Genomic DNA, 26,736 nt, shown 5'->3' on the forward strand with positions numbered 1-26,736 from the left:
GTCAATTAAGTTTCTGGGTGATCAGATCTCCCAGCAGGACGTGCAACCAGACTAGGACAAAGTCAAAGCCATCAACACAATGAAGACCCCAGAGGACAAGTAGGTGGTCCTCCGCTTCCTGGGGATGGTAAATTTTGGGGGGGGAAGTTCATTCCCAACCTCTGAAACCTGGCACACAGTAGGGGTGTGAGGCCGGGCTGGAAGTCCCCTCAGTCCCGGGGAAACTCCCATTTAAGGACAGAGGCAGTTCTGAAAGTGACACCAGTGCGAGCCCGGTGTGTGTCAGTTTCACTGTCTGAGTGACGGCCGCCTCCGCCAATGGGCGCCCGACTTCCGGGATGGGGGGCCCGGCGGGCTGGCCAATGGGCTGGCGGGGAGGGGGTGGGGACTGATCCCTGCCCTCCTCTCCCGTCCCGGGCTAACCCTGCCTCCGACTCGGACCTGCTTGTGCGGACACGGCGAGGAGCAGCTGTGAGTATCAGGTAGGTTGACCTGACCATTGGCTCTTTGCCTTATTGTAGGTACCCCCTTGGGTCCTAGAAAACTGACGCTGAACCCTCTAACATGCCTGTCCCTCAGGGCTCAAGGCAGACGATGCTGCCTTTGCTTCGGTGTCTGTGCGAAGCTTTGCTGTTGCTCCTGCTTCTCAACAGCGCTCGGGGTTGCCCACACATCAGTGGTGACACAAAACGGGGACGTGGTGTCAGGAACTTCGCTGTAAAATGCCTGTCTCAGACTGGGATGTGAGAGGCTGGATTAGGAGTTGTTTGTGCTTTTGAGGGCTCTTTCGCTGCCTATTACTCCTTCATCTGTTTTAGAAAAAAATACAAGCATGTTTGGTCTTCCTGTTTTATATCGTTCCAACTTGCATTATACGTGCGTGAAAATGCGGCCACTGCGGCACACAGCACGCACAGGTAAGAGTGTGAGAATGGCTCCCAATCTTCACTGGGAACAATTTCCTGGGTTAACCATTAATCTGGGCCCATAAACCTCTTGCACAGGCAAAATGCTGGAGATGTGAGATTGAACAGAAGGTGCTGGGGCAATGATTCTCAGCAAGTCAGATAGTGCCTGTGGCGAACGGTGGAAGGAGCATTAACTGTGCAGGTTCCTCAGTGCTAACAGTGCATGCAAAGCACAAAAATAGGAAAGTGCTGACTATTGTCTCAGGCAGTCATTGTAATTAGCTTTGAGGGTCTCAGGGGAGGGGATAACATTGCCCAGGGCTTGTGTACCCCCCCCCCCCCCCCAATCATAGGTGGCCTTTAGATCAAGCCTGACTCTGACTAATGAATTTGGCCAGCTTTCACTCACTTCATGGACAGTAATACTGATCATGGAGGAGTTTAATCTCTTACTGGTAACTTCCTCTTGCAGGTCACCGGTTAAAAGTCCATTTGGGGGAGTTAGCTGAGCTAATCAATTCATTTTCTACGCACAACAACCATAGTGTGAGGTTTGTACCATTGCCCTTAATGTGGAAACACACCCCAGGAGGTGAGAGAAGCGGTGAGATTACTCCCAATGTGGAAGAGACCAGTTTATCCACCTAAAATTAAAACTATAGATCAAGCAAGGATGTTGTCAGGGAGCATTATTTTGTACAGGGGCTAAAAGATGTCTAAAATACTCTTTACCCCCTAAAGACAGGGTGGCACAGTGGTACAGTAGTTAGCACCAGGGACCCGGCATCAATTCCACACTTCCTCCTCACGTCTGCCTTGGTTTCCTCCGGGTGCTCTGGTTTCCTCCCACGGTCCAAAGATGTCCAGGTCAGGTAAATTGGCCATGCTACATTTCCCCTTAGTATTCAAAGATGCACAGGTTAGGCGGATTGGCCATGATCAATGTGCGGGGTTACAGGGATGGGGCAGGGAATGGGCCTAGGTCGATGGCTCTTTCGGAGGGTGAGTGCAGACCTGATGGGCCGAATGGCCTCCTTTTGCACTGTCGGGATTCTATGGGCCAAATGACCCTTCCAAAACTAAGATGAGGGTTTTATTAGTTCAGGATATGGAAACATAGTAGGTAAAAGACGTTCAAGTAAAGACCAGCCATAATCTAATTAAATGACAGAAAATGCTTGAGGGGCTGAATGGCCCCTTCTGGCTCCCATATTCCTCATAATTTCAATGCTCATAATTGGGGGGGAATTAAATTATTCCAAGATGGAATTAAAACAAAATGTTCAAAGTGTTTGATCTTGTATGAAGCCATGACCTCTGACATCGTCCTTGCAAAGACCTGTTTTAAATGGAGATAGATTGGAATGAGTCAGATAGCATTTTATTGTACTTGTTTTTACATTTAAGAAAATGTGCAGCAGCAGCAGAAATAACTAGTTTATATTCAAATTGGAAATGTGACTCTTGTTTTATTCATTCTTGGAATATGGGCGTTACTGGTTCGGCGAACATTTATTGCCCCACCCTTGTTTATTACTTGTCCTATATCTCATCATACCCAATCCCAGCTCACCTTGTCCATGAGATGCACTTCTTGCTCTCTCGGATCCTATTCCCATCAGACTGCCGATGACCCAATTTCCCTTCCCAGCCCCCCATATAGCTGGTGTTGTTAATGGTTCCCTCTGTCCCCATCCCCATCAAATCTGCTACCATCACCCTCTACTCAAAAAGCCAAAGTTTGATTCCCCAGTCTTTGTGAACTGTCATCTCGCCTCTAATCTCCTTTTGCTTTATAAACTGCTTGAATGTGTGGAACATATCAAATCCATGCCCATTTGTACCTCCAGCTGAGTCTCTTCATGAAGGTTGCATCCTGCCCCCATCACTCTAACTCCTCTAATCAAGGTAATAAATGGTATCCTGTGAGATTGTGAGAATGACAAAATATTCCTCTCCATCTTTTCTGATCTATCTTCAACCTTTGTAGTTCCACACCATCGCCCTTCAAATCCCCCTCTGTCACTGGGTGGGACTGAGCTTTACCTGGTTTGATTCTTATTTATCTGACCATTGTCATAATATGCACCCATGCACATCATGGGGCAAAAGCAGGCAGTGACAGACATCCAGGTGAGCCAATCACCATACAGAACCGAACTCGACCAATCACCAGACAGAACACCAGAGGAGGGCTTCCAACTAATAAACACACGAGCTATCAGCACTCTGCCTCTTTCCACTGGTGACAACTGTAGTGACAGTCAGTGTGTACAAATCATTCAACACCTACACGTGGATCAGAGCTAGCTTGGTCTAGATGGTTAATGTTAGTTTACTTAGAGGAGTAGAGAGTCAACCCACAGGCAGCTGTGTGCTTCGTTACTGAAGGTCAATAAATCTTATTGAACCAACACCTACGTTTGATCATAGATAATAGAATTTACAGTGCAGAAGGAGGCCATTCGGCCCATCGAGTCAGCACCGGCTCTTGGAAAGAGCACCCTACCCAAGGTCAACACCTCCACCCTATCCCCATAACCCAGTAACCCCACCCAACACGACGGGCAATTTTGGACACTAAGGGCAATTTATCATGGCCAATCCACCTAACCTGCACATCTTTGGACTGTGGGAGGAAACCGGAGCACCCGGAGGAAACCCACGCACACACGGGGAGGATGTGCAGACTCCACACAGACAGTGACCCAAGCCGGAATCGAACCTGGGACCCTGGAGCTGTGAAGCAATTGTGCTATCCACAATGCTACCGTGCTGCCCAAGCTTGTATGCTTGATCATTTAACTGCATCGTGTTGAAGTCCATGTTAGCCCAGGGTGAATAACACGACATGATACCAGGAGTGGCTACTGCTTCTAAGTAATTTACCGTTGAAAATTCACTGACGACCAGCAACTGCCTTCCAGCGGCATGGAAAAGATCCAGGCACCTCCACAGCTCCGGATCTCCAGGAACCTTGGCGCCAACTGGCGGGTCTACAAGCAGAAATTCAGTCTATACCTTGAGGCCTTGGGCCTCGAAAATGCGTCCGATGCCCGAAAGACCGCACTACTCCTGTCGACTGCGGTGGACCAGGCCATCCAAATCTTCAATTCGCTGACTTTTGCCGACGCTGAGGACAAGACCAAGTTCCAGACCGTCTTAGCCAAATTCGACAGTCACTGTGAGGTCGAGACGAATGAAAGCTTCGAGAGTTATGTCTTCCAGCAGCGTCTTCAGGGTAAGGATGAGCCTTTCCAGTCTTTTCTCACTCATCATCTCATTCTAGCACAATCCTGCAACTACGGTGACACCACTGACTCCCTCATCAGGGATCAGATCGTGTTTGGTGTCCACTCCGACGCCCTGCGGGAGCAGCTCCTAAAAATTAAAAATATGACCCTGCCAGTAGCCATCGAGACATGCAAAGTCCACGACCAGGCGAAAAGTCGCTATTCCCGCCTTAAGTCGGCAGAGCAGGACCAACTTGCCTCCCATGAGGCTGAGAGTGTACAGGCCATTGCCCGAATGCGGCGCCTGAGCATCGATTTCACGCCCTTTCCAGGGGTCCCATGCATGCGCACCACGGTCGGGAGAACGAAGCGGCCGAAAACTACACTGCACAGGTGCGAGCGGCGGCTGACCGCACTGCGCATGTGCGATGACGCACCGAGCGTGTCAACGTGATGACCTGCCCCAACTGCGGCACCGCCCATTTAAAGCGGCAATGCCCTGCAAGAGGCAGGCGATGTCTCAACTGCAAGAAGCTTGGCCATTATGCGGCTTTGTGGAGATCTGCGCCTACGATAGGGGGCCAGTGATCCCAGTTCCAACGCAGACGCGTTCAAAGTGTGCAGCAAGGGCTGCTGGATTTGGAACCTGATCCCGTCACGGATCCCGAGGACGACTGCCCGGAGTCCCCATATCGAGTGGGCATCATCACCATGCATGACGAGGCCTCCTCGCATTCAGCAACACACACCCATCCTCAATGTGGATTATGCGGACGAGTGGCGTTCCACAGTACAAGTCAACGATTAGAGCATCCGGTTCAAGCTGGACACTGGTGATCGGCCAATCTAATATCCCAAGCAGGTCTTGCTCGTATCCAAAGGTAGCCAACAATTCGTCCGCCGGCCTGCCAGTTGCTCGATTACAATGGAAATGCCATCACTGCGTTAGGGTCCTGTCACCTGCATTTATCCAACAAGGCCATCAAGGCCACTTTGCGGTTTGAGATCGTCAAGCCCGGCAAAGCTTCTCTGCTTGGTGCCCATGCATGCAAGCTACTCCATCTCGTCCAGCGTGTACATGCAATGTCCTCTGCCAACAGCACTCTTCAGGCCGACATTGAGGAGCTACTATTGCAATACCCGGATGTGTTCAGTGGGATGGATACGCTGCCCTACCGCTATAAAATTCTGCTCAGATCTGATGCCACGCCTGTCATCCATGTGCCATGCTGGGTGCCGGTGCCCCTAAAAGACCGTCTAAAGGCGCAGCTGCAGGAGCTCCAAGATCAGGGAATAATATCCAAGGTGACGGAATGAACTGACTGGGTCAGCTCGATGGTCTGTGTCAAGAAGCCCTCTGGAGAACTGCGCATTTGTATCGATCCCAAGGATCTAAACCGCAACATTGAGGGAACACTACCCGATCCCGAAGCGGGAGGAGCTGACGAGTGAGATGGCACATGCCAAATTCTTTACAAAGCTGGTTGCATCGCGTGGCTTCTGGCAGATACAACTGGACGAGTCCAGCAGGAAGCTCTGCATGTTTAATACACCCTTCGGCAGATATTGCTACAACCGGCCTCCCAAATCTTTCATCGAATAATGGAGCAAATGCTAGAGGGCATTGACGGTGTGCGGGTTTATGTTGACGACGTCATCAGATGGTCCACGACCCTGGACGAACATATTTCTCGTCTGCAACAAGTCTTCAGGCGCATATATGCCAACAGCCTGACGAGTGAGATGGCACATGCCAAATTCTTTACAAAGCTGGGTGCATAGCGTGGCTTGCAGGAAGCTCTGCACGTTTAATACACCCTTTTAATACACCCTTCGGCAGATATTGCTACAATCGCATGCCATTTGGTATTGTTTCGGCCTCCGAAATCTTTCATCGAATAATGGAGCAAATGCTAGAGGGCATTGACGGTGTGCAGGTTTATGATGACGACGTCGTCATATGGTCCACGACCCCGGAGGAACATATTTCTCGTCTGCAAAATGTCTTCAGGCGCATTCATGCCAACGGCCTGAAATTAAATAAAACCAAATGCTCCTTTGGCATGTCGTCAATTAAGTTTCTGGGAGATCAGATCTCCCAGCAGGACGTGCAACCAGACTAGGACAAAGTCAAGGCCATCAACACAATGATGACCCCAGAGGACAAGAAGGCGGTCCTCCGCTTCCTGGAGATGGTAAAGTTTTGGGTGAGTTCGTTCCCAACTTCGCGTCACATACCATGGCCCTCGGGCACCTGGTGAAGAAATCCACCACTTTCCAGTGGCTACCCGCAGATCAAGCAGAATGGCTTGAGTTGAAAGCGAAGGTCAGCACCGCTCCTGTTCTAGCTTTTTTTGACCCAGCGAGGGAGGCTAAAATCTCCACAGACGCCAGCCAGGTCGGCATTGGGGCGGTGCTCCTCCAGAAGGACGACACCTCGTCCTGGGCCCCAGTGGACTACGCGTCAAGGGCCATGACCCCCAATGAGCAACGATATGCTCAAATAGCGAAAGAATGCCTGGGCCTACTCACTGGCATCGTGAAATTCCACGATATGTCAATGGTCTCCCGACCTTTACAGTAGAGACGGACCACAGACCCCTAGTGCACATTATACACAAGGACTTAAATGACATGACACCCAGGCTCCAGCGCATTCTCCTTCGACTCCGCAGATATGATTTTGAACTGGAAAGGAGCTAATCATCGCGGATGCCCTGTCGCGTGCCATCACTTCGCCATGTGAGCAGGTAGACTTCTTACATGACATTGAGGCACCGGTGCAACTGTGTGCCAGCACCCTCCCGACATCCGACAAACTACTCGTCATCATTCGAGAAGAGACCGCCAAGGACCCTCTTCTGCAGCGGGTCATACATCACCTCACGAATGGCTGGCGGAAAGGGCAATGCCCCCAATATTATAATGTAAAGGATGACCAAACTGTTGTCGAGGGGATCCTCCTGAAATTGGATCGCATCGTCATTCCGCGCAGCCTCCAGAGTTTGGTGCTGACGCAGATACACGAGGGACACCTGGGTATTGAGAAGTGCTGGCGCAAGGCCCGGCAGGCTGTCTATTGGCCCGGCATCAATGAGGATATATCAAACATGGTCCTCAATTGCACGACCTGCCAGCGCTTCCAGCCTGCTCAGCCCAAAGAAACGCTCCAGCAGCACGAGATTGTGACCTCTCCGTGGTCTAAGGTCGGAGTTGACCTTTTTCACGCCAACGGGCGTGACTACATCCTGATAATTGATTACTTCTCCATTTACCCCGAGGTAGTGAAACTGTCTGACCTAACATCCAGGACTGTCATAAAGGCCTGCAAGGAAGCATTTGCCAGGCATGGAATCCCGCTCACGTTATGAGCGACAACAGTCCCTGTTTCTATAGTCAAGAATGGTCCAACTTCGCAAAGCAATACCACTTCCAGCACATCACCTCGAGCCCGCATTACCCGCAATCTGATGGGAAGGTCGAAAAAGGGGTCCATATCGTGAAGCAACTGCTCTGTAAGGCTGCGGACTCCGCTTCGGACTTTAATCTTGCTCTTCTGGCGTACAGGGCAACCCCTCTGTCCAACGGTATGTCTCCGGCACAGCTCCTTATGAATCGTAACCTGCGGCCGACTGTTCCGGCCATTCATGTACCTGACCTGAATCACCTTCCAGTGTGGCAAAAGATGCAGCAGATCAGAACTCGGCAAAAGCTGACATATGATGATCATGCTACTGATCTGCCCGTGCTCTCTCCGAAGGACGCAGTTCGCGTCAAGTTGCCTGGTGGAGGTTGGTCAGCTCCAGCTGTTGTTGTTCGACAGGCTGCTCCCAGGTCGTTTGTGGTTCGCATGGCTGATGGATCTCTTGTCAGGCGCAACAGAAGGGCACTACGCAAACTTGCCTGCCCACCACCAGATCTCGCGTTCCCAGATGTCGTTGTGCCTTATTCTCGCTCAACGAGGCCACCAATCTGGCTGCATGCCAACCTGTCAAGACCCCATCATCCCCGGCTCCACCTCTCAGGCGGTCCACAAGAATCCGACGACAGCCCCAACGACTGGACTTATAAATTCTGCACGCTAGACACCTTACATGTACAGATCCATTCACTTACCAATTGCTATATATAGTTACTTTTGTAAATATGTCTTATGCTCTAAGCAGCCGACAAATTTTTTTTTAAAGGGGGGATGGTCATAATATGCACCCATGCACATCATGAGGTAAAAGCAGGCAGTGACAGACACCCAGGTGAGCCAATCAACATACAGAACAGAACACGACCAAACACCAGAGGGGGGCTTCCAACTATAAAACACACGAGGCATCTGCACTCTTCCTCTTTCCACGGGTGGCAACTGTAGTGACAGTCGGGGTGTACAAATCATTCAACACCTACACATTGATCAGAGCTAGCCTGGTCTAGATAGTTACTGTTAGTTTACTTAGAGCAGTAGAGAGTTAACCCACTGGCGGTTGTGTGCTTCGTTACTGGAGTTCAATAAATCTTATTGAACCAACGCCTACGCTTGGTGTGTGCTTGATCATTTAACTGCATCGTGTTGCAGTCAGGGTGAATAACACGACAATCCTAGCCAGAGAATCCCCTGTAATGGTATCTTTACCCATTTTCCCCCAGGGCAGCTATCCTCAGCCTCTCCTATTTCTCACCCACATTGCTGCCCTTTGGCAATATTACCCAAAAATATGACTTCAGGCTCTACGTATATACTGATAACACCCAGCTCTCCCTCACCGCTACCTCTTTGTTCCTCCAGTCCCTGATTTGTCTCACTGCTTGTCCGATATCCTGTATTGGATGAGGAGTAATTTCATCCAGCAAGATAATATAATTGGCCCAAATTGTCATTGAGTTGGAAGGGCCCCGTGCCTTAGTCAAAATGGTGGGGCTGGAACCCGAAATTAGGAAGTCCCACCCCTGAACCTGTCACCCACTCTTTTCGATGGGTGGGGGTGGGGAGGGGGGATGTATTTTGAACATCAGTTCACGGAGGCAGCAGCAAATTTGGTGCAACAGGTACCCTTTTGGAGGGCTCACGTAGCCTTTTGGAGAGATTTGGTTTCCATTTTGCAGCGGTACGCTTACCGCTTGGGATTTTTAACTGTAGATGTTAACATGTGTAAAAGATGGAAAAGCTTTGCAGAACTGTCATGTGTCAAGTTATTTGGATCCTCTGCCGTTTTTTATATTTTGAACCAAAATGCCTGTTGTGACTCTCCATTGGAAAGAAAATCAGATATGAGGAGCTTCGTGAGGTGGGGAGCCATGAGGCCTGGGGAGTGTGTGAGGAGTGAGGGGAGCGGTTTTTATTGTAATGGGAAAAGTCCCAGAGCACCAAGGTGGGCATTTTAACCAGCCCGCCCTGGTCTTTGGCTGCCCCTTTGGCACATACACGTTGTTGCAGAGGATGCTGGGCTCGAGTCCAGTTAGCACTCTTAGTTCCCCCCAACCTGGAATGAAAATCATAGAATCATAGATTTTACAGTGCAGAAGGAGGCCATTCGGCCCATCGAATCTGCACCGGCTCTTGGAAAGAGCACCCATCTTAAACCCACACCTCCACCCTATCCCCATAACCCAGTAACCCCACCTCGCCTATTAAGGGCAATTTATCATGGCTAATCCACCTAACCTGCACATCTTTGGATTGTGGGAGGAAACCGGAGCACCCGGAGGAAACCCACGCAGACGCGGGGAGAACGTGTAGACTCCGCACAGACAGAGACCCAAGACGGGAATCGAACCTGGGACCCTGGAGCTGTGAAGCAACTGTGCTAATCACTGTGCTACCGTGCTGCCCCAAATCAGATAGTTGGGGGAACCTCCTCTCCAGTCGGGCTTGGGGAGTCGGGCATTTCCCGACTCCGTGCACCTGACTTGGGAGTGAACATTTCGGCTCTCAACAAACTACATTCCCCCTCACTGCCTGAGGCTGAACAGACTGCTTTGTAACCTTGCTATGGTATTTGACACTGAGAAGAGCTTCTGACCACATATATGCCTCAGCACCGCGGCTGCTTAATTCCACTCTTGCCTCTACTCACTTGCAGCTGAAATCCTTTTCCATGCCTTTCTTACCTCTAGTCTTAGCTTTCATAATGCTTCCCTGGTCAACCTCCTGATTCCCTCCATAAACTGTAGGTCATCCGATACTCCGATACCCGTGACTGAATTCGCACCATGGGCGAGATTCTCCACGCTCTCTTTCTCGGCAGCGGGAGGCAGCCCACCGGTAGGCAGTGGTGGCATCATCTGAATCCACCCCATGCTGCCATGAAACCCACGGTGGGGGTGCGCCATTGACTGGGCCGGACGTTTCCGGTGGTGCGAACAGCCGGAAGATCTTCCCCCATGGGCATAATCTACCGTCCGAATCACACTGGAATCGGAGTGGGGCGTGGGCCAGTAAAAGGTGGGACAGGCCTCCCTCAGGCTTCTCAATGGTTTAAGAACCTACTTAACCGTGCTGATGCAGCTCCTGCCATCTATTGTCCTCCCCAGGGAGACCCCAGCCAGGCACCGTTAGTTTGGGTCAACGCACAATGGCACCTGGGGGAGGGGGGGGGTCTCCCAGGCCAATGGAGGCCCTGGGTGGTCCAGGCTGGAACCTTGGCACTGCCAAGGTGCCTGGGTAGCACTGACAGGAGCATTGGCACCCTGACAATGTAACAGGGTGGCACTGCCAGGGGTCAAGGCCTGAGGGGCCATGCCCATAAAAGGAGGATTGGGGGGGGAGGGCTATGAATGCTGGGGGGTGAACGGTGGGTATGAAGGGGCCTCCAGAAGGTTGGGAGTCCTGAAAGGGGGAGCTCCTCTGCAACCCCAGAGCGGGGTGTCCTCACCTCCCCATGTGTGCGGGGGGTGACATTTCCCATGGGTGTGGGGGACATTGGGGACCCTCAAACCTTTCAAAATGGTGGCACGATCTCTGAGGAACCAGTCTGGCCAGCGAGTTCAGCTCCCCAGTGATGATAAGTGTGGCCTAACCTGGAGAGATACGCCCCAGGGCCTGAAGAAGTGACTGTGTGGTTAGATAGTGTTGGGGAACACGCCCACAGAGCCAGCAGGAAACACCGAGCAAAACCTGCCTGTAATGACATTTAGAAACATTTCCGTTAAATTGTACCCCATGTCTCATTTTTGCCTGTCACGTCTGCGCTTGCTGACTTATATTGACTGCAGGTCCAGCAATGCTTCCATTTTTATAATTCTCATTTGTTTCCATGCCCCCCCCCCCCCCCCCCCCCCCTCCCATCACCTATGGACCCTCCTTGAACTCTACAAAGCTTTGAGATCTCTGTGCTCCTTTCAATTCTGGCGCATTCCCGGTTTTGAATCCTTCACTAAGTGCTCCCTAGGCCCTGAGCTCTGTAATTCCCTTCCTGAACCATTCTGCCTCTCTAACTCTTTCACGTCCTTCAAGACGCTAAAACCCTTTGACTAAGCTTTTTGTTAGCCTGCCCTTTTTAAATTCATTTACAGCACGAGATGTGGGTGTTGCTGGTTGGGCCTACACTTATTATCCATCGCTATCCACCCTCCATCTCCGAGGGCATTTAAGAGGCAACAACGTTACTGCGGGTTTGGATTCTCATGTAGGCCAGACCAGGTACGGGTGGCAGATTTCCTTCTGTAAAGGCTATTAATGAACCAGATGGATTTTTACAATATTTGACAATGGTTTCATGATCATCATTAGGTTTTTAATTACAGATTTTTAATTGAATTCAAATTTCACTATCTGTGAATCTGGGTTCCCAGATCATGCCCTGGGTCTTTGGATTATTATTCCGGTGATAATGCCACTACGTCACTGTGCCAGCTGTGCACCAAAGTTTGTTTTGATAATGTTCTTCTGTAGCGTCTTTGAATGTTTTCCTACATTTGAATTTTTTACCCTGTTTTACAACAGCAATGCAAGTTTTTGAGAAGGTGATTGTGGGCCTCCTTCTCGAACTGTAGCAATCCTTGGTAATCCACAGTGCTGTTGGAGGGGGATTTCAGAATTTTGGCCCAATGCCTATCAAGGAGGCAAACTTGCTGGAGATACTGTTCCCATACACCTCTTGCCCTCCGTCTCCCAGGTGGCGATGTTTACGAATGATTTAGTCTAACGGTGAATAACCTCACTCCCTCCCCGCCCGCCGCGCTCCCTGCCCGCCCGCCGCGCTCCCTGCCCGCCCGCCGCGCTCCCTGCCCGCCCGCCGCGCTCCCTGCCCGCCCGCCGCGCTCCCTGCCCGCCCGCCGCGCTCCCTGCCCGCCCGCCGCGCTCCCTGCCCGCCCGCCGCGCTCCCTGCCCGCCCGCCGCGCTCCCTGCCCGCCCGCCGCGCTCCCTGCCCGCCCGCCGCGCTCCCTGCCCGCCCGCCGCGCTCCCTGCCCGCCCGCCGCGCTCCCTGCCCGCCCGCCGCGCTCCCTGCCCGCCCGCCGCGCTCCCTGCCCGCCCGCCGCGCTCCCTGCCCGCCCGCCGCGCTCCCTGCCCGCCCGCCGCGCTCCCTGCCCGCCCGCCGCGCTCCCTGCCCGCCCGCCGCGCTCCCTGCCCGCCCGCCGCGCTCCCTGCCCGCCCGCCGCGCTCCCTGCCCGCCCGCCGCGCTCCCTGCCCGCCCGCCGCGCTCCCTGCCCGCCCGCCGCGCTCCCTGCCCGCCCGCCGCGCTCCCTGCCCGCCTCGCACCCTCCCTGCCCGCCTCGCACCCTCCCTGCCCGCCCGCCTCGCACCCTCACTGCCCGCCCGCCTCGCACGCTCCCTGCCCGCCCGCCTCGCACCCTCCCTGCCCGCCCGCCTCGCACGCTCCCTGCCCGCCCACCTCGCACCCTCCCTGCCCGCCCGCCTCGCTCCCTCTGCGGCCCCTAGCCACCTCCTGAATCCAACTCCCTCGGGCCCCTTCCACTCTTTTACCCCCCCCTCCCTGCTTCACCCTTTCCATCCCTCGACCCCCCCCTCCTCCCCATTCCCCATCCCCCCTCCTCCCCATCCCCCCTCCTACCCATCCCCTCTCCTCCCCATCCCCTCTCCTCTTTCCCCCCCCCCCCCACACCTCCTCCTCCCCTCCTAACTCTTACAGATTAAATAGGAAAAGGGACTTGCATGTTACAGCAATGTTATAGCATTCCAAACTGCTTTACAGTCAATAAAATACTTTTGAGGTGTTGTCACTGTCGTAATGTAGGAAATGCAGCAACCAATAAGGATCCGTAAACTGCAATGTGATAATGGTCAAATAATCTGTTTTCTTTAGTGATTTTGCTTCCGGATAACTTGGCCAGGGCACTGAGGAAAACCCCCACGCTCTTCTTGGAAATAGTGTCATTTAATCTTTTACACTCGCATGAGAGAACAAATGGGGCCTTGGTTTAATTTCGCAATCAGAAATGCAAGTGAATTGTCAGTCTAGATTTTGTGACTAGAAATCAAACTGGGACTTTTCTAATCTGCTGTTACTCTCAGCTCAACCTCGCCACTGAAGAACCTGCAAAGTAATGACTTGAAACTGAAAGTTTGTACAGGGTTTATACTTCACCTGAATGAAGATGAAAGATAATTATTACATGCCCCCTTAGGTTTTTTCCCCCACTTAGAATCCTGTATCCACACTGAAAGTGAAAGCAGTAAATGTGCCACTCTGTAATTGAAACATTCTACTCTGCTTTCTCGAATCATCGGTTGGATTCTTAGCCCCCGATCTTCAAGATGGGGGGCAGGTGGGAAAATTTGTACTGCCGGTTGATGTGCTTGTTTGCCGGATCCATGCCACTCCTGAGCCATTTTCCCAGAGGTAGGATCGGAGATGGCAGGGCAACCCACCTGGAAAGTGGTGGGTAACGCTCCAGGCAGGCTTTGACGTCCTCCCTTCCTGCATGGCCTTGGGCCACCCTGTGGATGTGTTCTCCCTCTGCACCGGCGAGCTTGCTGCTGAGGGGATTTTTAAATTTAAGAGTTAAAATATTTGGGAGAGAAGGAACCTCCATCTTGAAGCGCGCACTCTCATTCTAACCTGGAAAGGCCAACGTCAGTTTCTTCGGCGCTCGAGGGCCTCCAATTGGTCCTCCAAATTCAAGTGCCTGCCCACCATCCTTCACTGGACAGAGGGCATGCCCTCTCTCACTAATGCGTCAATTCGGGGAAAAATCACTGCTGAGTGACTGATTCCTACAGAGTGCAAACTCCTGATCCCGATTGATCCTGCCCAAAGTTTCAGTTGCCGAGTGGGGCACATTGCGGTGCAGTGGTACAGGGGAGGGTTTGGTCACAGAGTGACACTGATGGCAGTAGAGTTGTTTTTGCTCATGATGCAGTGGGTGTGCATGTTGTGTGTAACATGCTCCCTTCCCCATCTCCCTTCTTTAGTTCAAGGTCCTGTCCCTGGTCCCTTCTCTGCAGTGGAGGTGCTGGTGATTGGAAGAAATAAATGTCATCTCCATTCATTCGTGGTTGGAGTTTGTTTCTCTTAGGTTCCTGTGATATTCTTGTTCGCTCATAATGCACCATTATTTTTTGTGTGAGCGTTGTCTGTCTGGAGGGAAGCACACTGGGGCTCTGATGTTGTACCATTGCGCACCCAGCACATGTGTAACCTCATGTGCTGTTCTCGCCTCCCTCCCAGCTGTTGAGCAAAGATGCAATGCAGAGGTCGATTTTATAGCATCCAAAAATTAAACTGTGATTTATCCACGCCTGTTGATTGATTGAAATGCATCCAGCATCCCAACATCGTGCTGCCTGCTCATTATAATGATTTCTGTATGCAGTCACATTAACTGCATTGGCCACTGGTTGCATGTGATGGCAAAGGGGCTGATCGTCACTTACAATCCTGCTCAAAGCTAGCCAGAATGGAAGCTCAGACTGCCACCCTAATGCCTGTGGTTTGCAAGTGTGTAACGGGAGTTGTGGGGTGCGCGAGCAGTCCACCGTTCTGTCCTCCAGCAGATGATTTGGATTGTTGCTGCGCCGCCCAAGGATGGTGGAGTGGCTCCACGGAGCAGGAACCTGCAGTGCTCTCCCCGAGGGACACCATTCATCCTACCCCCTCCCCCCGGCGAGTGTTTGCCGATCAGTCAGCTCCAGATCGTGGTCTTTTAGGCTCAGAGCTGCTCAGAATCATTGCCCACGACGATCTGCAGCCTCCATTGAAAGTCAGCAGCCTGCTCTCTGCAGCCACTGGAGTTTCAGGAGCTTTCGGACAGGCTGGATATACAAGTGTAATTAGTTGACTTCTGTATGAAATATGGCATGATTCTATCATTCATTTAGTTTGGAATGTTGATTTTAGTGTTGGCTTGAATGCTTGTATTGTGACCGTTCAGATGCTGTGTAAAGTAAGGTGTGGAACGTTTGGGGAATGTGGAATTAAGGTTGGAGTTACTGATATTGCCCTCGAATTAGTTCTTCCAGACAGCTCTGGTGGGAAGCGGCTGTCTCAGGTGCCTCCTGCCTTCCTCTTCCTTTTTCTCCTCAGCTGCTTCCTGTATAGTTGGTGGAAAGGGCTGTGCCATCACCATGGCAAGGTTGTGCAGCATGTGGCATAATGCCACAAACCCTGGCTCCTCCAGAGTGGTACCGGCAGAGGAAGCATTCTTTCACGATGTCAGTGGTCTGCCATGATTGGTTTGCCCGCCATTGTGTGCATGCTGCCCATGTGTGCACGGATTGCACACCAGAGTCTTGAGTCATGCTGTGGCAGATCGCTCTAGTTTGCTGCAGTGGCTCAAATGCAGCGGGCATAGTAGACGTCATGAGTGTTGCCAGGATACCAGCCGCCGACACTGCCTATGGTCACAAGCCAGCTGGATATTGAGAGAATAGAATGCCTTTCAGCTCCAACACAGGGCAGAGTTGACCTGAGCTAACTGCAAAATGTAGTGCGTGCAGCCAATGGCACCCTACACCATGGGGAAGCTTGCAACCCTGACAAAGTCACATTCCCACTCCATCTACTAGTCTCTGGCAAGAAAGAATGAACTATAATTAGCTTTCTTTGAATAGAGTTACTTTGGCTTCCCTTATGCAAAGATGGACAGCAAAGAGATTATGCAATTATGTCCATCTCCAACCTGGAAAAAGCCAAATAGATTTAAAAAAAAGTTTATTATAATAGTCACTTTCACAGCCACTGGCAGTGTGGTCCTAGCCCACCTCTGAGGTTCATAGCATCGTAGAATTTATAGTGCTGAAGGAGGCCATTCGGCCCATCGAGAATGCACGGCCCTTGGAAAGCGAACCCTACTCAAGCCCACGCCTCTGCCCTATCCCCATAACCCAGTAACCCCACTTAACCTTTTTGGACACTATGGGTAATTTAGCATGGCCAATCCACCCAACCTGCACATCTTTGGACTGTGGGAGGAAACCGGAGCCCCCGGAGGAAACCCACTCAGACACGGGGAGAACGTGCAGACTCCGCATAGATAGTGACCCAAGCCGGGAATCGAACCTGGGACCCTGGAGCTGTGAAGCAACTGTGCTAACCACTGTGCTACCGTGCTGCCCCCATTACGGTTATAGCAGGTGGCACCCTTCAGTGATGGTACCCTTCCTGTAAATGCCTTAAACTCACACATTGTTCCTTATTGGGGGTCAGGTAGAATAATTTCTCTCTGAGGGCATATGGTTTCCTGCTGAGAGCCTATTTCCCTCCTCTCCCCTCATCTAGCAGATGGTCCTGCTCCACATGACCTCTATTCATTCTCCCAGTAATCCTGGGCAAGTCCCACCACTGTACCCATGTCTTGAAGCAAATTAAGAGCCTTGAAGTTCGCAAGAAATTCATTAAAACTTTCCACTTCACTCCCTTGTGGACTTTTACAACTTGAAAGAACCATGGATAGCATCAAACACAAATACAATTGTAGCAATAGCTGTAAGGAACCAACCAACAACTAACCTTAAGTAGTTGATAATCCCTTTATGTAGGCTTGGAGTGATCAAGAGCTGTTGGGGATCTTTCCTCCTACTGAACCTGTGATCACCTGTATGAGGTTAGGATAAGGAATCAACTAGGAGCAGGAGTTATGAGGAAAGGTTGTGCAAGTTGGGCCAACACCCACTGTTTCGAAGAAGGAGGTGATTTTATTGAAACACTGAAAATTCTGAAGGGGCTTGACAAGGTAAATGCCGGGAGGATATTTAGAACGGGGGACACGGTTTAAAAGTATGGGGTCTCCCAGATGAAGTGGAATTTCTTCTCTACGAAAGTCGCTAGTCTTTGGAGTTTGCTATCCCAAAGAGCAGTAGGGGTTGAGTTACTGAATACGTTCAAGGCTGAGTTAGTCAGATTTTTGATCGACAAGGGAATTAAGGAGGACAGACTGGAAAGGGGAGTTACGGTCCCAATCAGATCAGCCATAATCTAGCAAATGGTGTAGCAGGGTCAATGGACCAAATAGCCTACTCTTAGTTCTCATGATCTATTTGATGTGTTATGTACTCTAGGATAACACAGGCTGCAACTCGATGCAGCTTTGACCAAAAGATACTCCAGACTTTGAAGTTCAAGTGATTTATTGAACCATTAGCACAGTTCTCTATGAATTCGACTCTCCTGCTAATCTTGCTATAGTAGCTCAGTCTGACTAACCAGTCTGCTCTAAGCCATGTGGTGGGTGTGATGCTTCTGATCTGCCCCTGTCCTACTCTCTAAGTGTCGCCTGTGGAAAGAGACAGAGCATGTGTGCCCTGTCCTTTCATATGGGTTGTGTAAATGCCCCCTTGTGGTAGTGTCACCTCTGGATGTCTTGACTGCCCATTGTTTGTGTCCTATTCTGTGTGTTCATTAGCTGTATGTCTGCATGTCATGACATCTCTGGTGCTCCCTCTAGTGTTTACTTAGTTGTAGTGTATTTACATTAATCCCTTGTGTATTTACAGTGATGCATATCACCACATCCCCTCTTTTTTGTGTTACATATTTTCTGTACTTTGTTAAAGAAAATTGAACACAATAGGTAGATAAGTGATGACATGTACAAGTCATGATGACAGTGATGATTATACAATACCAAATAATATTTATGAGTCCAAAGTTCATGAATTTACATGGTCGAGTGGCTTTCTTGTTTTGTTATTGAAGTGTCGATGTTGATGTTATCATTTCCTTGTGAACGCCGTCAGTGTCCCTGTGCTTAAGGAACCAAGAAGTCATCAGGAGGTGTTCAAATGGGCAAATCACTTTGTTGTCTGATTTGGACTCTTTTTTTTTTCGATGCTTGTGGTAGCGATTCTTGATGTCATCTTTCCTGTCTGACCTAGACTGTGTCTGTGTTTGCGGTATTGATGCCGTATGTCAGCTGCCTTGAAAGCTGGTCTGCTTGTTTGTAGTGTAGCAAACGTGAATTTGTAAGATGCGTTATCATGCCATGGTATGTCTGCACACTTGCCATTGTCTTGAGCTGTGCTGTCACAGTGTCCTGCATTGGCAGAGTTATACCATGTCGTACCAGTCGTTGTTCCAGTGTTGTTGGTTTTGTCGTGCGTTGTAGTGTATTTACATTAGCCCCTTGTGTATTTACAGTGATGCATATCACCACACTATTGATCTTATGAAACACTGAACTGAAACTGTAGAGCTTACATTCCAGGCTTAGTAAGAATATGAAAACATAATAGTCTTGCCAAAGACACAGAGATTTGAAAATCAAGGTTATTTTCATCAGAACAGAGAGGATTAAGGGATGATGTGATCAAAGTGTTAAAAATTATTACAGGATGAATAAAATAGGTTAAAACAAACTTTTATTGACTCGGGGGCCGAGAACAAGAGCCATGGCTAGAAGATGAAATTTAAGAGCAGAGAATGGTTTCTGTAAGTTCTCAGGCTGTGGAATATTGAAGTTAATGATTGAAGCAGAAGCAAAATTTGTGTAGGACCTTTCAAGGCCATTGATGCCACCCCACGCTGCCCAGAAACCCCCGGGCGGGGCAGCGCTGCCAGCAATACCAGAATCCCAACGCCGGAGAATTCTGGCCCTAGTCACTGATGTAGGAAGTGCAGCAGCCAATTTGTCCACAGTGAGATCTCTACCAAAGTGACAATGACCATATCATTTGTCATTCTGTCAATCACTATATTTATTTTTAAATACATTTTTACGGGATGTAGGCGTCGCTGGCCTTTGTTGCCCATCTTTAATTTCCCTTCAGAAGGTGGTGGTGAGCTCCTTTCTTGAACTGCTGCAGTCCATGTGGTGTAGGTACACCCACTGTGCTGTGAGGCGGCGGGGGGGGGGCTTCCAGAATTTTGACCCAGTGACAGTGAAGGAATGGCAACAAATTCCCAAGTCTGGGCGGTGAGTGACTTGGAGGGGAGCTTCCAAGTGTTGTCTTCCCATGTACCTGCTGCCCTTGTCCTTCGAGATGGTAGTGGTCATAGGTTTGGAAGGTGCTGCCAATGGAGCCTTGGTGAGTTCTGCAGTGCATCTTGTAGATGGTACACACGGCTGCTACTGTGTGTTGATGGTGGAGGGAGTGAATGTTTGTGGAAGGGGTGCTAATCAAGTGGGTTGCTTTGTCCTGGATGGTGTTGAGCTTCTTGTGTTGTTGGGACTGCACTCATCGAGGCAAATGGAGAGTATTCCATCACACTCCTAACTTGTGCCTTGTAGATGGTGGACAAGCTTTGGGAGTCAGGAGGTGAGTTAACTCGCTGCAGAATTCCTAGTCTCTGACCTGCTCTTGTAGCCACAGTATTTATTTGGCTAGTCCAGTTCAGTTTCTGATCAATGGTAACCCCAGGATGTTGATCGTGGGGGCTTCAATGATTGTAATGCCATTGAATGTCAAGGGGGGATGTTTTGATTCTTTCTTATTGGAGATAGTCATTGCCTGGCACTTGTGTGGCACGAATGTTACTTGCCACTTGTCAGCCTAAGCCTGGATATTGTGCAGGTCTTGCTGCTTTTGCACGTGGACTGCTTCAGTGTCTGAGGAGTCACGAATGGTCCTGAACATTGTGCAATCTTCAGCGAATATCCCCACTTCTGACCTTGTGTTGGAAAGAATGTCATTGACGAAGCAGCTGAAGATATTCGGGCTCCGGAAGCTACCCTGAGGAACTCCTGCAGTGATGTCCTGGGACTGAGCCGACTGAACCCCCCAACAACCACAACCTTCTTCCTTTGTGCTTGGGTTTAAAAATAGCATTAAGAATAGGTTAGTCAGGCAATTAAACGAAATAGGGAGAAAATAATATGGGAAAGCATTGGGATGCTGCCTGTGTGGGGGATAAACACAAACACAGACTGGGTCAAACAGCCTGTTTCCATGTTGTAATTTCTAGTAATGGAAAGAATTGCAGAAAATATGTATTGGGATATCGGTGTGGAAGTTTCCATTCCTTTATTCTTTTATTCTTCCAGTCCCACACCTTCAAGGCTTGTTTGAAAATGAGTCAACTTTGCAACATTAGAAAGGTCATTAACTACCCTTATAAAATCATAATTCCATTTATAAATTCACCATCGGACTGAGAAGAATTAGTTCATTTGTTCCAGATTTAGACTCATTGACACAGTTGTACAGTTTTGTTCAATTTATTCAACCCCTGGGATGGGAACAGATTGGACCAAGAACCTGATCTAGATTTTTCCTTTCACTTTCACACTCGCCAATGGCAGTTACATGTGACGCTGTTTGGTCAAAACCCAAGTCTTCACAGCTCTCACTGACCAAGTCTCCCTTAAGGATTATGGTGGGAGGAAAATGAATTGATACAATGCTAACCCTCAGTTTCTTTTCTCAAATACAACTTTCTTCTCAAATCCCGTTTCCTTTATGCCTCCCCCTCCTCTCTGACAATGTGTGAGGAATTCATGAACTTTTTTATCACTAGGATTGGAACCATCCGATCAACAACCTCTGTCCTGTCTCTCCCTTTCACCCGCCCACCAGACCAAAGTTCCTCTAAAGATCCCCTCCTTCCTGCTTCGAGTTCATCTTGTCCATAAAATCCACCTCCTGCTCCCTCAACCCTCACCCCACCAAACCTGCAACTTCTCCTCCTGGTCCCCATGTTAGCTGATATTGTTAAAAGTTCTCATGAGGGACGATCCTACTCTACCAGCATTGTCCCTCCACCCACACCCAAAATAACAAACAGTATTTGATCCCCACCATCCTTGGAAACTATGACTCCACCTCCAACCTCACTTTCCTCTCCAAATTCCTTGAATGTGGTTTCAAAACCCAAATCCATGCCCGTCTTTCCTGGAACTCCCATGTATGGATCCCTCCAATCAAGATTCCGGCCTTGGCACTTTACCGGAACAGCTCATATCAAAGACACAAATGACCTCCTATGCGACTGTAACAAAGGTAAACTATCGTTCCTCATCTCAACCTGTCTGCAGTCTTTGACACGGTTGACAACACCATCTTCCTCTCTCACCGCTCCACTGTGGGGCTGCTCTTTCATCGTTCCATTCTTATCTCTCAAATCGTAGCCAAAGAACTGCCATCAATGGCTTCTCTTCACGTCCCCTTACAGTTACCTCTGCTGTTCCTCAAGGATATCCTTTCCCCCCCCCCTTTGCCATTTATCATCCTACTCCTTGGATGCATCATTTGAATGAACCTCTCTCTCATTTTCTCCCCTGCCTTTAATTTATCTGATTGCTTGTCCAACATCCAGTGCTCGATGAGCAGAATTTTTCTCCAATTAAATATTGGGAAGCCATTGTCTTCGATGCTTCGGCACTATCTTGAAGGGCAGGCGAGATATCCTTCAATCAACATCACAAACAAGGCCAGATTACTGGTCATCACATTGCTGATTCTGGGAATTTACTGAGTAGTAATTAGCTGCTGTGTTTCCTGCATTACAACAGTGGCGGTACTTCAAAAGGACTGCATTGGCTGTAAAGCACTTTGAGCTATTCAGTGGTCATGACAGGTGCTATATAAATGCAAGCCTTTCTTTCTTGTGTTCAATTCCCCCCAATGGCCTTGTCCTCTTTATTTCTCAACTCTCTTCCAGCCCTCAGCCATCGAGAACTCTTCACTCATCCAATTCTGGCATTTTGTGCATCCCTCACCTCCTTCGCCCCATCTTTGGTGGTCATCTCTTCAGCCCCCTAGGCCCCAAACTCCGTATTTCTCTCCTTAAACATCTCCAGCCCTCAAAACCTGTTGGAAATTTAAATTTAAAGCATTAACTTTGTTTCTCTCAGCGTGGATGCTTCATGCACTGCTGAATTTATCTAGTATTTGACAGTTGCATTCCCTAAAACTAACACTTTGACCAAGCTTCTGATCACCTGTCTTAATTTCTCGTTCTTTGGCTCAACCTCCATTTTTGTCTGATTATGCTCCTGCGTTTGTATGGTGATGACGCCCAGCTCTACTTCACGCCCACCCGACGCCCCTACTGTTGCTAAAATATTAGACTGGTTATCTGACATCCAGGACCGGATACGCAGAATTTCGTCCAACTAAACATTGGGAATACCGAGGCCATTGTTTTCAATCCCCGCTACAACCTCTGTTCCTTGCCTACCAACTCCATTCGTCTCTGCGGTGACTGGCTGAAACCAAACCAGATTGGTATTAATCTTGGTGTCATATCTGCCCGAGATGAGCTTCTGAACACATATCCCCGCCAATACCAAGGCAGCGTGTTCCCGACTCCATTCCTGCCTCAGCTCACCTGCTGTTGAAAGCTCACCCATGCCTTTGTTGCCTTTGGACATGACTACTCCAGTAATACCACACAGCCTTAATCATGTCTTTGGTAGTAAACCAAGATTTCCTTGGTCCAGGCAAAATATTTTGATGGATTCTGTTGGCCTTTTTCTGTGACATTCTTTATTTGATCGAAAGAGTACCATCCGCCCATTGCGGAAGAATTGCTTTTAATTTTCAGTGCGGTTTTTAGTTTTCACCTATCTTTGTTTTCTGCAATATTGTTGATTTAAATGCTGAGTGTTGGCTTTGATGGCGAAAGCTGTCTCTGGGATGTTGTTGAGCTTGAGGACTAACATCTGTAGCCATGCAGTTGCTCAGCGAAGTGCTGTTTACACTGATGACTCAGTTACACATTGAACCCTACTGCCCCCATGCCATTGGCAATCATCACTCAAAGAGAAATAGTCAGAGATGGCCAGCGATTCATTTTTGAAGCTGAAAATTCTTTGTAATGGTTTGATGTTGCAAAGGAGTCCAGATGGTAGCTTTCCCTCTAAATGTTATGATTTTAAAATAAACCAACACCTATTTCCCTTCTTCTCCAAGTGCCAGAATTCGTGAACCATGGTAACTCACTTTGCGCAGCTCGGAGGGATGCTCGAATCCTATGATTGAATGTATAATGGGAAATTGGACTCAAAAAAAATTTAAGTGTGCCATCATTACCTTCACTCTGTCACTGAATATTCCCAATTATTTAGCTGAATATTTTTTTGTAGAAGAGCTAGATATTCCTGTTTCCTTGCTGTTTCAAATTTAAGCTTTTTAATTGCAAAGTGAATTATCCAACCTGCACCTTTTTCTTTTACCCCTTCGTTCCAAATTTCTAGCTTCATCTCCTGAAGGCGATGACTGCTGAGGTATGGGGCGGAATCTTGTTGCAGCATCACGGATCTCGTCTATCGACTGGAGAGCCGGTGAGAGACCCCCACTGCCTCCTTTTTTAAATGGAAGGCCTACTGAACCGCAAAGCACTCCCAGTGGTGAGGCCAGAAGCAGGCCTTCCCCTGGAATCAAGGCCGCGAGGCAAATGTCTCACCTACCAAAAGCTGCGAGCCATTCAGAGGCAGGCATCTCTTGTGTTCAGCAGTGCCAGAGGAGAGGCAATGGCTACTACCAGAAGGACGGGCATTTGAGGCCCTGGATTGAGGAGCGACCCAGGCTAGTTTTGAGAGTTGAATGTCATGGGAAGAGGGGGTCAGCAGCTGCGGGAGCGGGGAGGGGGGGCTGGTATGGTTGGTGGCACTCATTAGGCCTTCACTTTCCAATGTCCAGTCCCATGATGAGGCACTTAGCGTCTTCGATCAAGAGATCCACCCCCCCCAATTCCTGACCCAGACGTCACAAATGACCTGCACAGGTTCACCTGGCGACAGGCCCATTTTCAGTTGAGGTTATACCAGTGGTGGTGGGGTGAGGCCCTTAAGTGGTCATTCATTGACCACATGAAGGCCTCAATTGGCTGGGGGGGGGGGGGGATTGCAGAAAGGTCGCCTTCCTGCTCAGAACTTAATTCTGGCAGAAGTAGGAAGGTAGCAGGGTTCCGGTACACCGCCATCCGCATGCCCTCCCCGCCTCCAAGCTTGTCACCAGTGCGAGCTCAGGTTTCCGTCCATAGTTCCCCAGTTTTCGGCCCTGTGTTCTGGATGAATTCGAGAATGGGCCAGGCTTGGGTCTTTCCAAACCCAATACTTTCCAGCAGAGATCACTGTATCAACCGACCGAAATCGTGCTTTAATTGCCTGCAGCCTTCTTGGTAGCTGGAACACTTTGAGCCCGACTACTAAAGTGGATACCAATAAGGAACACTATCTTAGATCATCCGTCTAGAAAAACCCTTTAATTACATCCGTTATAGTGTTGAACTATTTTTCGTTTTTCTACTTTCACCACTTTCCTACACAAAAAGATTATGTCAGAAATAGTCCATCAGACCCATTAGACCTACCCCATGCAGAAATAGTGCAGCCACATATACCACTGACCAGCACCAAAGCACACAATCTCCTGAAAGAGAGGAAACAAAATAAAACAACAGTGTGGAGAGGTTGCGGGTGGTGGGAATTAGTGACCAATTCCAGAATACAACCCTGGGAGGCCCCTGCCTTATTCCCAAGAGACGAGCCAAGCAGCAGGAAATTGTGACGGGCTATATTTTTGAGTGACCTGAGCAATGTGCTTTCTATAACCAGCCATGTTTCCACGCAGGAACTTGTCGAGTTCCCTCTTAAAAGACTGTAAAGAGTCCAATCTCTCTGACTATTTCAAAAATCTGTTCTCCAGGGTGATGACATTTATAAGTGGAAGATTGCGCTAGTTCTCTTGAGTGCTGAATGTAAGTTTGTGCTGCCTAATGTCTATTGGGTATTGTTGTGCAGGTAATTTACTGGAAGTGAAAATGTTTTTTGAATCTGTAACAGATTGGCTGGCATTCCCTTAGTAATTTGGTATTCTGTTTCCAGTTGTGAAAACAAAATGTAAGATACAGCTGGCATTCTAGAGATTTGTTGATATCTCCCTCGCCCTGTATAGTGTACTGGGTATCTGTAGCACCGTCAATATGACGCGAGGCAGGTTGAGGTAATGTCAATTGAAGGCTTTATTAAGCAGAACTTTATCCCCAGCAGCGTGGTTACAGAATACAACTGCTGAGGGAAATGGAGGGAAAAACTGGGTTCTTATACCGGCATTTCTGGGTGGAGTCCAGTAGGTGGCAGATCCTATCAGGACCTGGCATCCCTCCACCAATAGCCTGTCGACACGTGGTGTACCGTATTACCCCTAATACATACCACCACAGTATCCCAATGTGACTAATTGCATTTCTGATTGGAAGAGTAGGACTCAACACCGTGGTTAGTCATGTGGTTTCAATGCTCATAATTGCACCCTGTATGTGTAATAATTCCCTTCTGATTTTCATGTTCATAGACGTTGACGTGAGTTCAAGACCCAATTGTTCTTTGCTTCACTCCTTAACTTGGCCGGTCCCCCAGCTCGCACCTTGACCTCATTGCAAAACTCTGCACCCTGCATCCTAACTCGCACCAAGTCCTGTTCACTTATCACCCCTGAACTCACCGACCTACATTTTCTTCCAGTCCCGACAACAGCTGAGTTTTTATGATTCTCATCCTTGTTTTCAAATCCCTCCAAGGCCTCGACCTTCCTTATCTTTGTAGTCTCCTCTTACGACCCTCTGAGATCTCTGCACTCCTCCAACGTCACCCACTTCTACATCCTGATTTTCACTGCCCCATCAAAAGTGATTGCGCATTCAGCTGCCTAAACTCCCTCCCTAAACCTCTCCATATCTCTACCTCTCTCAGGCGCTCCATACCTCTTTGGTCACACTTTCCATCACCTGCCCGAGTATCTCCAGATGAGGTTCGGCTAAAGGTACAATATAAACTCAAATTCAAGTTGTTGTTATCGTTGCCGCCTGCAGCCAGTTTCAAATTGGCAAGAAATGTGACAAAATAGATTGAAATTATTTTGAATCTTTTCAAGCAAGCTGCCACTGTTTTCTACATTCTGGCTTGCACATAGATTTCCCCAGCCAATGGGAAAGGACCAAATACAATGTCACATCTGTTGTTTTTCTACTGTTCTGGTACTGTGGAAACCACCCCAAAATAGGAATAGCAGTGAGCTTCGAGGTCGAAGGACATTCCTGAGGAGATTCTGTATGAGAAATGAGCCACAAAATGGCACTTGACGGAGCAGAGGTAATGGGTGCAGATTGTGAATCTGAAATTGTGTAAAATGGGTGAAAGCAGACTGGCAGTGTGGGATGAGCTGTAACGTTGGACAGAAAATGCTGGTCAATCTCAGCACGTCTGACAGCATCTGTGGAGAGAGAGAGAAGGGAGCTGATGTTTCGAGCCTGGATGACGTTTTG

The 26,736-nt window shown here is 49.2% G+C and overlaps 1 protein-coding gene across 4 annotated transcripts in view; it reads left to right on the forward strand.

Moving 5' to 3' along the window:
• The first annotated feature begins 384 nt into the window (after positions 1-384).
• tppp (tubulin polymerization promoting protein) overlaps positions 385-26,736 on the forward strand; it is a 65,714-nt gene continuing 39,362 nt past the window's right edge. Inside the window, exon 1 of one of the 4 annotated variants that reach the window (XM_072509870.1) lies at positions 385-471. The gene's annotated coding sequence lies outside the window, so the exon portion shown is untranslated. Of the gene's footprint in view, positions 483-26,736 lie in introns of all 4 variants that reach the window. The other 3 variants (XM_072509871.1, XM_072509869.1, XM_072509872.1) reach the window with 3 other exon arrangements.

Source organism: Scyliorhinus torazame, chromosome 6, assembly GCF_047496885.1.
Source record: "Scyliorhinus torazame isolate Kashiwa2021f chromosome 6, sScyTor2.1, whole genome shotgun sequence".
Classification (NCBI taxonomy): domain Eukaryota; kingdom Metazoa; phylum Chordata; class Chondrichthyes; order Carcharhiniformes; family Scyliorhinidae; genus Scyliorhinus; species Scyliorhinus torazame.